Genomic DNA, 12,590 nt, shown 5'->3' with positions numbered 1-12,590 from the left:
ACCTTTCCCTGCACGGGTCTCCCTCCATGTTGGCTTAATTCGATGTTCGGTGAGTACTATGCCATATTTTTTCGGTCTGTTCCTGTCACCTTTCTGGCTGCCAACCGACTGCGGTCTCCCCTCCCCCTATTTTTCAGTTAGTCACACGTAGCCTGCAAGTGTCCCTCTGTGACACACTGCTTGGCAATTAGCACTAGTGGGACAGGGACTTCCACGATTGCCAGTGCCGTCACTGCCCTGGTAGTTTCAAGTCCTTTATTTTCCTCACTACCTTCGCGCAGTAGATACCCCATCGCTACCGTCGGTACCCCCTTCAGGCCACCCTGTGTTTTTAGATGCCACAGGTACCCCTCCCCCTGCGGTACCCTGATGCCATCCTCCCTACATAGTTTCTATCAGTGCCATCTGACGATCACAACGGACTCATAACTTTTTCCAGACATACTACAACCACTTGTAAATTTCCCATCAACACTATGTAATTTTAACACTATGTAATTATTCTAATTTAATTTATTCTTTTCATTGTTATTGCCTAAATTATTCCTGCTACTCTTCTCCTCCAAGTTCTAATTTCCCTTGTTTTATTGTAACTTTCGTCTCTACCTATCAACACCAGTTTTTCGTTCAATGTTATCACTCCCCTGTTTCCTGTAAACCAGCATGATGTGATTTTATCATGAATGCCGGTATAAATAAATAAAATAAATAAATATGTTTTTCCATGGCACTGATTTATTTCCTTAACTTTTATCGGTGCTATCGTTGCCCGGGTGGATGCCAGACGGACACCTTGTCTCGTCGCTGACATCCATAATCAGGTCGATGCCACTGCTACCCGAGGCACTTCAATCACTGTTGGGATCATTTCCATCGATGCCATCCTTTTATTATGGATGCCATTGATGCCAGGCTGTTTCCATGCATGGCATCCATGCCAAGGCCGTTTCCATGCATGGCATCGATGTCAACATTGATCCCATCGCTGCCCATGTCCGTGGCATAAATGCCATGGACGTCATTGTTGCCCGAGTCGATCCACTCGATACAGTCGATGCCCATGGCCATACCGCAGATATTGTCGGCGCCTGCCTCCATACATCGATGATAGACACCCACATCGTTCCCATCGTCATCTTCTACGTTTTTATGGATGCGGTCATTGACTCAGTCAATGCCCATATCATTTTTTCCGAAACCAGCGATGTTTTCAATTACCGTCAATGCCAACATAACACAGCCACATAATGCCCTCGCCTGAACACAGTGCTCCATGCTTTGGGTCCTTATTAAAGCCCCGTATCAGGAGCAGAGCAGGCAAGCTGACAGTCCGTCATCGATTGCCATCCAGGACAGCGAGGGCTTCCATCTCTGTGCTGGGGAATGACCAGGTCGAGCACCGTGGCATTCATTGTCACAGACACTATGACCGTCTGCCACCGACGCCATCCAACACATTGCTGCTATCCTTCTCTATGCTGGACGATGCTCGGGCCGAGCAACATCACCATTGCCATCGGCACTGTTCCGCACAGTTTTGGCAGTCCTTCCTGCTCCAGAAACACCGGATCGAGATCCGCAGAATTCTGCACTAGCGTCAAGAGACATCGAGCTGCTGCGACAATGGTTGGGTTCATGAGTTCGTTAATCGGCTCCCCTGTTCCCAGGCGTGCCCCACCGACATCGGTGCGGGATTCTGGCCCTCCGCTCATTCTGGTCTAAGCGCCAGCCACGCCCAGCCTAATCTCCTCTATACCTGTGCCACCATACCAGGTATCAGAGTTGAGACGGACGTTGACGTCCACAGGCTACCCCTCGAGGACTCTGGAAATCCACGGAGCTAGCAATCTTCACCGGCTCGTCCTTCGGCGGTTCACGTCAGATGGTAAATACCATCTGCGGCATTCCCATTGAGATGTGTTCTCTAATTCTAGCCACATGGTTAGAAAAGTTCTAGGTCATGTACTTTCCAAGAACTGTATTAGTGTCACATATTGCTATGCCAGCTATGTCAGCCACAATACCAGGAGAACCTCTCTTTTCTTTGGGATTGCGTCCGGGCTTCATCCCTTTTCAGCAATGTGGCTCTGTACTGATTAATGCTCTAGCTTTTGGTTCCTGTTTCAGTACCAAAGTTCCAGGTGCATTCGCTGTTCTGCTAAACACGAGATCCAGCACATGCTGCCTCAACTACATGTCCACCTCGAAGCCTGATACAGGTCTCGGTCTACTTGTACAGCACTCAGAAATGCGGGCAAGACTTTACCGCTCTCACTCCCGTGGGAGGTTACCTGATATCCAAATTACATCAACCCCTCCAGTTGGATACCTCCCGGTTTTCCAACTGGCCGGATATCAGAGCAGCCACCTCCACCTTGTACCAAGGTTCCCGGTACACTCCCCCACACGCTTCAAAGCGCACAGGGGGGAAGAGGGGGGTTGGGGAGTTTTAATTACATTATTCTTTCTTTCAACAGAAAGTAGTTACTCTCCGCCCATCCTGGACCTCAGAAATACCAACTTTCTTCAGAAGGCACAGGTAAAATGGTATCTCTTGTTACCATGTTTCCAAAATGCAGTAAGTACATTCCCTCTATTCTTTCTATGTGCCTCATGGTGAGTCAACAATATTACAATTCCAAGCTCTGTCGGTGGCACCAGCTTTGACAACTGGGGTATTTCATTGAATCAATATCGGTGACTGTTTCTCTACGGAGACCAACATCATTCACGCTTTCCTTGCATGGACAGCTGCATAACCAAAGGCAGTCCACTATCTGGGATTACTGTCACTGCTATAATTCCCTTATACACTTCTGGACACCATAGTCACAATGACCTTCCTGTGCAGCATCCGTGCAGACATTTTAATACATTCCTACAAGTCTCTGTGCGCATATTCCATAACCTTAGCCCCCAAAAAATTTTACATTATTGGGCTCTGAGGTTTTTTCACTATGCACTTTCCTCATAGGCCAAAACTGCTATGAGTTAGATTCAGTGAAATTCCATTATCAGTGGGTCTAAGCTATTCAACCGCTTTCGTCCCTCTTTATATCACTGATTTAGAACCAAAATCCTAGTCTGATCCTGCTCATGCTCGCATTTACTTCAGGTTGTAAGTTTGACCACAAATCTTCTCAACCCAATATGCGTCTATTCCGCTCCAAGCAGTTCCACTTAAATTTCCTGGATCTTGTACCATGAGTTATACCCTTATGCCTTCTAATACTGCCTCTGCAACAATTCCTTGTGCATACAGACAGACAGCATAGGGACAATGTGCTTTCCAACATACAAGCATGCACAACATCTTAGCTGCTCTGCAATGAACCTGCACAGCTTTATCCTTAGCCCTTACTCACTTTATGCATCCTCGGGCCACTGATCTCAGACACTTACTGAATGCATTAGCAGACCATCTCCAGATAGGTCCATCCTCTCGAATGGTATTGGACATGTGTAGCGAGAGAAATTTTCTAGCGCGGAGGTCAACCAAACTTGCCCTCTGCTTCCGAATCGAACTATACGGCGCACAGATTCTACTACCTACACATGGTTCCACTGCATTCCCATAGATGCCTTTCTTCCATCAAGGACCTCCTAAATGTGTATCTTCTGCTACTTCTCATATCCAGCACTCTTATAATGCTCAACCGGGACGGAGTTCACTGTTCCTCAGGTCCACGACCTGCCCAAGACCAGTATGCTTCCCATACTTCATACCCAAAACTCTCGTGAACCTACAACAGGACAGAGGAACAATAGTCCCCTTAGCCCTATACTGGCCTCGACAAGTATGGTTTCCCATATCCTTCGACCTCTCGATCCGAGACCAATTCGACTGGGCACAGGGCCCACTCTCGTAACTCTGAATCAGGACAAGTTGCGTCATACCAACCTAACAACTCCTGCCCCGACAGCTTGAATGTTGTAATTCTCCAACCACTTAATCTTTCAACACAAGTCTCTAAAGTTCGCGTAGCTTCATGAAAGCCTTCCGCACGTAAACCTTACCACTTTTAGTGGACTAGATTTACCAAGTGGTGCACACAAACAGGTTTTCACCTTTTTTCTTGCCCCACTCCTTCGGTACTAGATTACCTATATCACCTTTCGGATTCTGGTCTCCAGTCATCCTCTGTAAGGGTACACCTAAATGCCATAGCGGCATACCACAAGGAAAAAGGGTATACGCCAATAACAGCGTAACCCCTAGTATGTTGGGTTATCAGAGGCTTACTTCACCTTAAGCCTCCCATTCGACCATTGATCATTAAATGGGACCTAATTGTAATACATTCCTGCGACAAATTTCTTACATAAAACAGTATTTTTCTTAGTAGCCATTACATCGGCTAGGAGGGTCAGTGAGTTGCAACCTCTCGTCACATACTCACCCTACATAAGGTTCCTGCATGACAGAGTAGTCCTTTGCACTCACCCCAAATTCCTACCAAAAGTAGTAACAGATTTTCACTTAATCAGTCAATACTCTTGCCTACTTTCTTTTTCAAGACCTCTCTCTAGCCAAGGAGAGAGAGTCTTATATACCTTAGACTGGGAGCGTGCACTAGCTTTTTACCTGAACCGCATGGCGGTCCATAGGACATCCAACCAACTCTTTGTTTCTTTTCACAAAAAATGAACCAAGAATTGTGGTATTAAAATGGACTCTCTCCGACTGACTAACAGACTGTATCGAAATCTGTTGTGAAAAAGCAAAAAGTTCCTCTCCAAGGGCAAGTAACAGCACACGTAGTAACGGCTATGTCTACATCAGTAGAACACTATCGTTCAGTGCCCATTATGACCATATGTAAAGCTGCAACATGGAGTTCCCTTCACATCTTTGCAGCTCATTATTCCTTGCGCAAAGAAGAACGACAAGATTCGGCCTTTAGACAACCTGTCTTACAGAACTTGTTTCCAATATATTCCCAACTCCTTCTACATCCAACCTGCTGTGATTTTGGCTTCCTCATTTTTACCAACAATACTGCAATGTTGATTCACTACAAAATGACTCAGCCTCTAGCTTGCTAATCACCCATATGTGAGGACTAGCATCCTGCTTGTCCTGGGATAAAGCAAAATTGCTTACCTTGTAATAGGTGTTATCCCAGGACAGCAGAATGTAGTCCTCACAGAACCCACCTGCCACCCCACGGAGTTGGGTCCGATACGTTTTATTATTTTCTTTTATATTTTTGCTTACGCATAATGCTACAAATGAGACTGAAGGGAGACCCCTGTGGATGCAGGGATCATAGCATGCTGAGCATGCTCAGTGTCAGTCAAAGCTTTTTAGAAACTGACAAAGTTTTCAGTCATAGGGCTCCATTACCGATGTCACCCATAGGTGAGGACTACATCCTGCTGTCCTGGAATAACACCTATTACAAGGTAAGCAATTTTGCTTTCTCCTAGAACAAGCAGGATAGTAGTTCTCACCTATGGATGACATCATCAGGTGAAACCTGGCCTGGAAAACTTATGTTAAAGTTTCTGGAACTTTGACTAAGTACACTGAGTATACCCAGTATGCCCTGTACCATGCATCCATATGGGATCCCTCTTCAGTCTTTTTTTTTCCATGGAGCTTTCACCTCACTGTTAAGTGAGCTTTCACTTCACTGTTAAGTGAGCTCTTGGCTTTTTCCTTAGTTTTCCAAAGGCAGTTTTCTTTCACTGTTAATTTCATGTTTCCATCGACACCAGGTCCCACTGTTCCTCCCCTTAGGCTCCTTAGTCAGGTTTTTCAGAATTCTCGATAAGTTTATTTTTGCTTCTGCTCCTCGAAAGTCCAGCTGGTGGTGGAATGAGCCCTGCAGGTTATTGCACCTGTGGCAGTAACTGTGCCGATGCACACTTTCTGTTCTGGAACAACTGTTGGAATGGGTCATTATGTTCATCAATGAATTACTGACCCAGCTCGTGTCTGTTCGTGAGAGGCTATCGATGCCCTGCAGGGCACAGATTCTTCCCCCGCTCAATACAGTGCTCATTGCTGATTCCTCTGAGGAAGAAGCTCCCTTGAGGCCAGCAGCCCTCTGTCCAGCTTTCGCGGGCCTCACTGGTGCCCATGCCTCTGGCCAAAGGCTGAGCACCTAGGGTCCCATCCCCTGGGGGATGACGGTCCATATTCAATCTTTCCTCTCAGAGCCTTCTCTGCCAGATTCCTTAACCTTTGCAGGTTGGGTGTGGGTGGGTGATGGCCAAGGCCACCCCTTTTCAGCTGTTGATAGAGGAGCATGCCAAGCACAAGCTGCTAAAAATCCTCCAGTTTGTGGAGGCGCCTAAGGCGATCATGGTGGTCCCAGTTCAAGCGATCCTTAAGGAGTTGCTGCTGAGGATCTGGGAACACCCTCTCACAGTACTTCCCATGAACAGGAAGGTTGATGGGAATTGCCTCATCCAGAAGGCTACCGCATTCAAGAAGCATCAGCTGTCACACTCATCTGTGGTGGTTGAATCCACTCTCAAGAGGGCACGTGCTCTTGGACCCATGCCTCGGCACCCCCAGGGAAGGATCACAGGGCAATGGACACTCTTGGGTACAAGTATTCCAGGGAGCCATGCTTATTGCCTCCTACCCAGTCCTACATGAGCCAATAGCTGCGGAACCACTAGAAGCAAGTGCAGGAGTTAGCAGCTGTGTCAACAGCAGCACGACACTTTCATGTCATTGGTACATAAGGGCCTGGAGTACAGAAAACACAAGTTTCATACAACCTATGCTATTGAAACGGCACTGAGCGTCTCAGCAACAGAAATTAGCAGCCACAAAATAGGATGGCTGCGGGCGTCTGACTGCAGCTACAGGAAGATTCACGGACTTGCTGTATATGGGAGAGAAACTCTTCAGAGATAAGGTAAAGGATAGGGTAGCTCAATTGTGGGACCACTATGAGATCCTCCAGTAACTCCCTGCAGCCAGGAGGTTTTTGAGACAGTGTCAGAGGAAATACTATCCTCTAGGACATTTCTCCCATCTGCAGCCGGTGAGTTCATGCAGCTATCCCACATAGCGCCCCACTCAAATGCTACGACTTGGGGGCAGGCTACGGTTCTTCATGGAGCAGTGGCCCAGTATAACCTCTCCTTATCAGCTGTCAAGAGTACCAATTAAATAGTGCGTATCCTGCCAAATTGTCCTCTATGTCCATTTTGGGGGCCAATAGTCCATCTGAAGCTACTGCTAAAGGGAGCTCTCTGTCCTCGTAACAGTCAGAGTAGTCAAACCTGTCCCATCCAGGCCAAGAAAGCAGGGATTTTACTCCTGGTCCTTCCCGATTCCAGCGAGAACAGGGGCATGATGTCCCATCCTCTAGCTAAGGGCCTTTAACAAGTTTCTAAAAAGAGAAAAGTTCAAGATGGTTTCCTTGGGCACCTTATTTCCCCTCTTGCAAAAAGGGGACTTGCTACACTGCCTTGATTTGAAGGTTGTGTACTCACATTGAGATCTTCATAAGTCCCAGGAAGTAGCTCAGACTTATGGTGCGTCAGCCCAATGTGTCTTCACAAAATGCCTGGCCATAGTGAAGGAGCACTGCCAGAGGCTGGGAGTGCATGTTTTCCCTTACTTGGACAATGGGCTGGTCAAGAGCACATCTCAGGCAGGAGCCACTCTCTCCATGCACTTGACCATCTGGGTGTTGCAGTCACTAGGGTTAATCATCAACTACCCAAAGTCCCATTGGAGCCTTTCACCACAATTGCACTTCATAGACATGGCTCTCACAAAAGCTTTTCTGCCGCAGTCCAGGGCGGTAACCTTGAAGTCCATAGTGGCAGTGATTCAACAGAGCCAGTAGATATCAGCTCGGCACATGTTGAGGCTGTTGGGCCACCCGGCTGCAACTGTCCATTTATTGCCTTGGCACATTTACACAGGTGTAGAGCCCAGTAGACCCAGAGGTTGCAGTGGCACCATGCCATGCAGAGTCTCTGGGATCACATCTGAATCACCCTCTCGCTCCAGGACTTTTTGTGCTAGGGGTGGGAACTCTCAAATTTGGAATGGGGAATAACCTTCCAAAGTCCCCCTACCCAAAGTGTTCTTTCCATGGATACATCCACACTGGGCTGGGAAGTTTATGGAGAGGGGCTCTGGTCCACGCAGGAAGCACATTGTCAAATCACTTTCCCGTAGCTTCGGGTGATGAGGTACACGCTGTGGCCTTTCAGAGATCAGCTGTCCAACAAATTAGCTATGTTGTATGTCATCAAACAGGGACCCATGGGTTTATACCTCCTGTATCAGGAAGTGGTCTGGTTCTGGGTCCTGTCACACAGGATTGTGCTCAGGGCCATGGATCTGGCTGGAATGGAGAAATGTGATGGCAGAAAGGGTCAGACATGCCTTCAGCCCCCATGAGTGGTCTCTCACACAGGCAATAGTGAATTGTATATTCCACCTCTGGAGGAGCTCAGATGTGGATCTGTTCACATCCTCCTGCAATAAAAAGGTGACACAGTTCTGCTCCCTGTACAGAACAAATGGCAAACCAGCCTCAGATGCCTTTGCCCACACTTAGAGCAAGTTTTCTGTATGCATGGCCTCCGATTCCCTTAATGGCGAAGATTCACTTGAAGCTTCATAAGGACAGAGGGACTGTGATTCTGAAGGCTCTCTTTGGCGTGATAGGTCTGCTTTCCCACTCAATTCAGGCGTTATCCATTTGGAAACCGCTTGGTCTGGAGCTTTCCCTAGAGCTCAGCCCGCAATACCGAGGCAGGTTCTGGCATTGCAACCTCCAAGCTGGGTCAGTCACAACCTGGATGTTTAGGTTAATTCAACAACAACTTCATCTTTCTGTGGATGTCTTGGGTCCTAGTGGCTTTCAGCAAGCCTTGCATTAGGAAGTCCTATGGCCTGAAGGTGAAGGGGGGTTTCTGTGTGGTGGGAGCAGAAGGCCCTGCATCCATTCTCCTGCCCACACAAAAACTGCTTAATTACCTTCTACACCTATTGGAGGCTAGGTTAAAAACCAACTCCGAAGCAGAAAGCCTGTGAGGGAGTCAGTTGGACCGTTAGATGATCGAGGGTTAAAGGGGCACTTAGAGAAGATAAGGCCATCGCGGAAAGATTAAATGATTTCTTTGCTTCGGTGTTTACTGAAGAGGATGTTGGGGAGGTACCCGTAATGGAGAAGGTTTTCATGGGTAATGATTCAGATGGACTGAATCAAATCACGGTGAACCTAGAAGATGTGGTAGGCCTGATTGACAAACTGAAGAGTAGTAAATCACCTGGACCGGATGGTATACACCCCAGAGTTCTGAAGGAACTAAAAAATGAAATTTCAGACCTATTAGTAAAAATTTGTAACTTATCATTAAAATCATCCATTGTACCTGAAGACTGGAGGATAGCAAATGTAACCCCAATATTTAAAAAGGGCTCCAGGGGCGATCCGGGAAACTACAGACCGGTTAGCCTGACTTCAGTGCCAGGAAAAATAGTGGAAAGTGTTCTAAACATCAAAATCACAGAACAGATAGAAAGACATGGTTTAATGGAACAAAGTCAGCATGGCTTTACCCAGGGCAAGTCTTGCCTCACAAATCTGCTTCACTTTTTTGAAGGAGTTAATAAACATGTGGATAAAGGTGAACCGGTAGATATAGTATACTTGGATTTTCAGAAGGCGTTTGACAAAGTTCCTCATGAGAGGCTTCTAGGAAAAGTAAAAAGTCATGGGATAGGTGGCGATGTCCTTTCGTGGATTGCAAACTGGCTAAAAGACAGGAAACAGAGAGTAGGATTAAATGGGCAATTTTCTCAGTGGAAGGGAGTGGACAGTGGAGTGCCTCAGGGATCTGTATTGGGACCCTTACTGTGCAATATATTTATAAATGATCTGGAAAGAAATACAACGAGTGAGATAATCAAATTTGCAGATGACACAAAATTGTTCAGAGTAGTTAAATCACAAGCAGATTGTGATAAATTGCAGGAAGACCTTGTGAGACTGGAAAATTGGGCATCCAAATGGCAGATGAAATTTAATGTGGATAAGTGCAAGGTGATGCATATAGGGAAAAATAACCCATGCTATAATTACACAATGTTGGGTTCCATATTAGGTGCTACAACCCAAGAAAGAGATCTAGGTGTCATAGTGGATAACACATTGAAATCGTCGGTTCAGTGTGCTGCGGCAGTCAAAAAAGCAAACAGAATGTTGGGAATTATTAGAAAAGGAATGATGAATAAAACGGGAAATGTCATAATGCCTCTGTATCGCTCCATGGTGAGACCGCACCTTGAATACTGTGTACAATTCTGGTCGCCGCATCTCAAAAAAGATATAATTGCGATGGAGAAGGTACAGAGAAGGGCTACCAAAATGATAAGGGGAATGGAACAACTCCCCTATGAGGAAAGACTAAAGAGGTTAGGACTTTTCAGCTTGGAGAAGAGACGACTGAGGGGGGATATGATAGAGGTGTTTAAAATCATGAGAGGTCTAGAACGGGTAGATGTGAATTGGTTATTTACTCTTTCGGATAGTAGAAAGACTAGGGGACACTCCATGAAGTTAGCATGGGGCACATTTAAAACTAATCGGAGAAAGTTCTTTTTTACTCAACGCACAATTAAACTCTGGAATTTGTTGCCAGAGAATGTGGTTCGTGCAGTTAGTATAGCTGTGTTTAAAAAAGGATTGGATAAGTTCTTGGAGGAGAAGTCCATTACCTGCTATTAAGTTCACTTAGAGAATAGCCACTGCCATTAGCAATGATTACATGGAATAGACTTAGTTTTTGGGTACTTGCCAGGTTCTTATGGCCTGGATTGGCCACTGTTGGAAACAGGATGCTGGGCTTGATGGACCCTTGGTCTGACCCAGTATGGCATTTTCTTATGTTCCTTTAGAATTCATCTCAGTGCATTTGGCACATACCACCATAGTGCAGATGATATGCCCACCTCTGTTGTCTATAGTTGTATGTTTCATGGGGGGGCCTGCTTCAGTAGAAGCTTCCCCTAAGGCCTCCTCCTGTGGCTTGAGGCCTCAAACTGGTACTAGCTCAGCTGCTGTGCCCTGAAGTGGTGGACCTGGATGGTCATAGTTTTGGTAGCAGTCACCTTGGTATGTAGGGGCAGCAAGCTCCAGGACTCAGTGATTTATCCACCTTCCCCTAAATGTTTTCATGACACGATGGTCTTGGGTATGCACCTTAAGTTCTTGCACCAAGACAAACAAGCACTGCAATTTGTGCTGCAAGAGAGCTTTAGCCTTCTAGCTGAAGGTGACAGAAGCCTATAGTGCTCCTAACTTATTTCTTTTGGTAGGACTAGAGTAGGATTTGGCAACAACAAACAAACTATCCAATTGAGTAGCAGCTAGTATCTGCTACTGTTATGCCCAGGTGGGACTGCAGTGTGGGGGTTATGTCAAGACTCATTCTCTTAGAGCCCTAGGAACATTGGCCCACTGGCAAGCAGTTCTCGTGGAGGAGATGTGCAGTGCTGCAAGATGGAGTTCTCTCAACATATTCACATTTCCTAGGGTGTAGCAGATGGACTCAGAGACCAGTAGGTATAGTGTGCTCCTGCTAGCAGTTGGAGACTGAGTCAGATTTCAATCTAACATCAGCACTACATCTCCCCCTGCAGGAAGCTCTGCTCTTCAGTATTTCTCCATCTCCATAGCAGTTTAGGACCCTACCCACGCTTGCACAGCATTAGAAAATGCAAAGAAAGAAAATTCCAAAATCTTACCTCTACAAGAAGAGCCCCACTCTCCTGCGGTGATATCTAAGGGTCCCTCCCCCAGTTGAGAACTCCTGAGGTGATTTCGGTGATCCCTCAGAGGTACGCCTTGGTCCAGCAGCCTCTCTTCTGGCATGAACTTAGCCCCCAGGAGGGAGCAGCTGAGAGGCAGTGAGTGCAAGACCGAGCCCGGCCATGAAAGTATTTTCCCTCTCCCCTGCAGCCGGAGAACGCCCGGCCCGAGACTGGGAAGCACTGAGACAAGGTAAGGTAGAAAACTTTTAAGTCTGCGAGGCTCAGCTGCACAGATTGCCCATTGGCTTCTGGCCCATCGGGTTGAGCAACCCCCTTCAGGCTAGACGCTGATCCGGTGCGAGGGTCCCCCCCACATCATGGAGACCCTCCAGGGGGGGGTCACCCTCTTAATCACGTGGTCACCAGTGCCATTTTCCCCCCTTGATCGCCATACTGTCCTCCTGAGCCGCACGCACAGCGAGGCGCATGAGGGTGCTGGGCACATAGCACCACGCTCAACAGGGCCGGGCACACAAGTTCGGCTGCATGCACAGCAGCACATGCATCCCCGTAAGCGCACAGACCGGCCTGAACGCATATCTTCGCAACCTGTACGCACACCCAAAGTGCATATCTAAGCCTCCCCGTGCACAGCATGAAGAGGCTACTGCTCTGTGCCTACAGTGCGAGACGGCTCATGGAGAAGCAGGGCAAGGTCATTCCCTCCCTCCTCCCCCCCATACAGGAATCCCAATCCATTGATAGTACCCTGGACCTCTCTATCCCCAGCTCTGCCCTCCAGAAGGAGGCCCTCAGCAAGCACCGCTGGGTTCAATATAGATCCAGGAAC

The sequence above is a fragment of the Rhinatrema bivittatum genome, chromosome 11 (genome assembly GCF_901001135.1).
Source record: "Rhinatrema bivittatum chromosome 11, aRhiBiv1.1, whole genome shotgun sequence".
NCBI lineage: Eukaryota > Metazoa > Chordata > Amphibia > Gymnophiona > Rhinatrematidae > Rhinatrema > Rhinatrema bivittatum.
Note: the sequence above shows the minus strand (reverse complement) of the source record.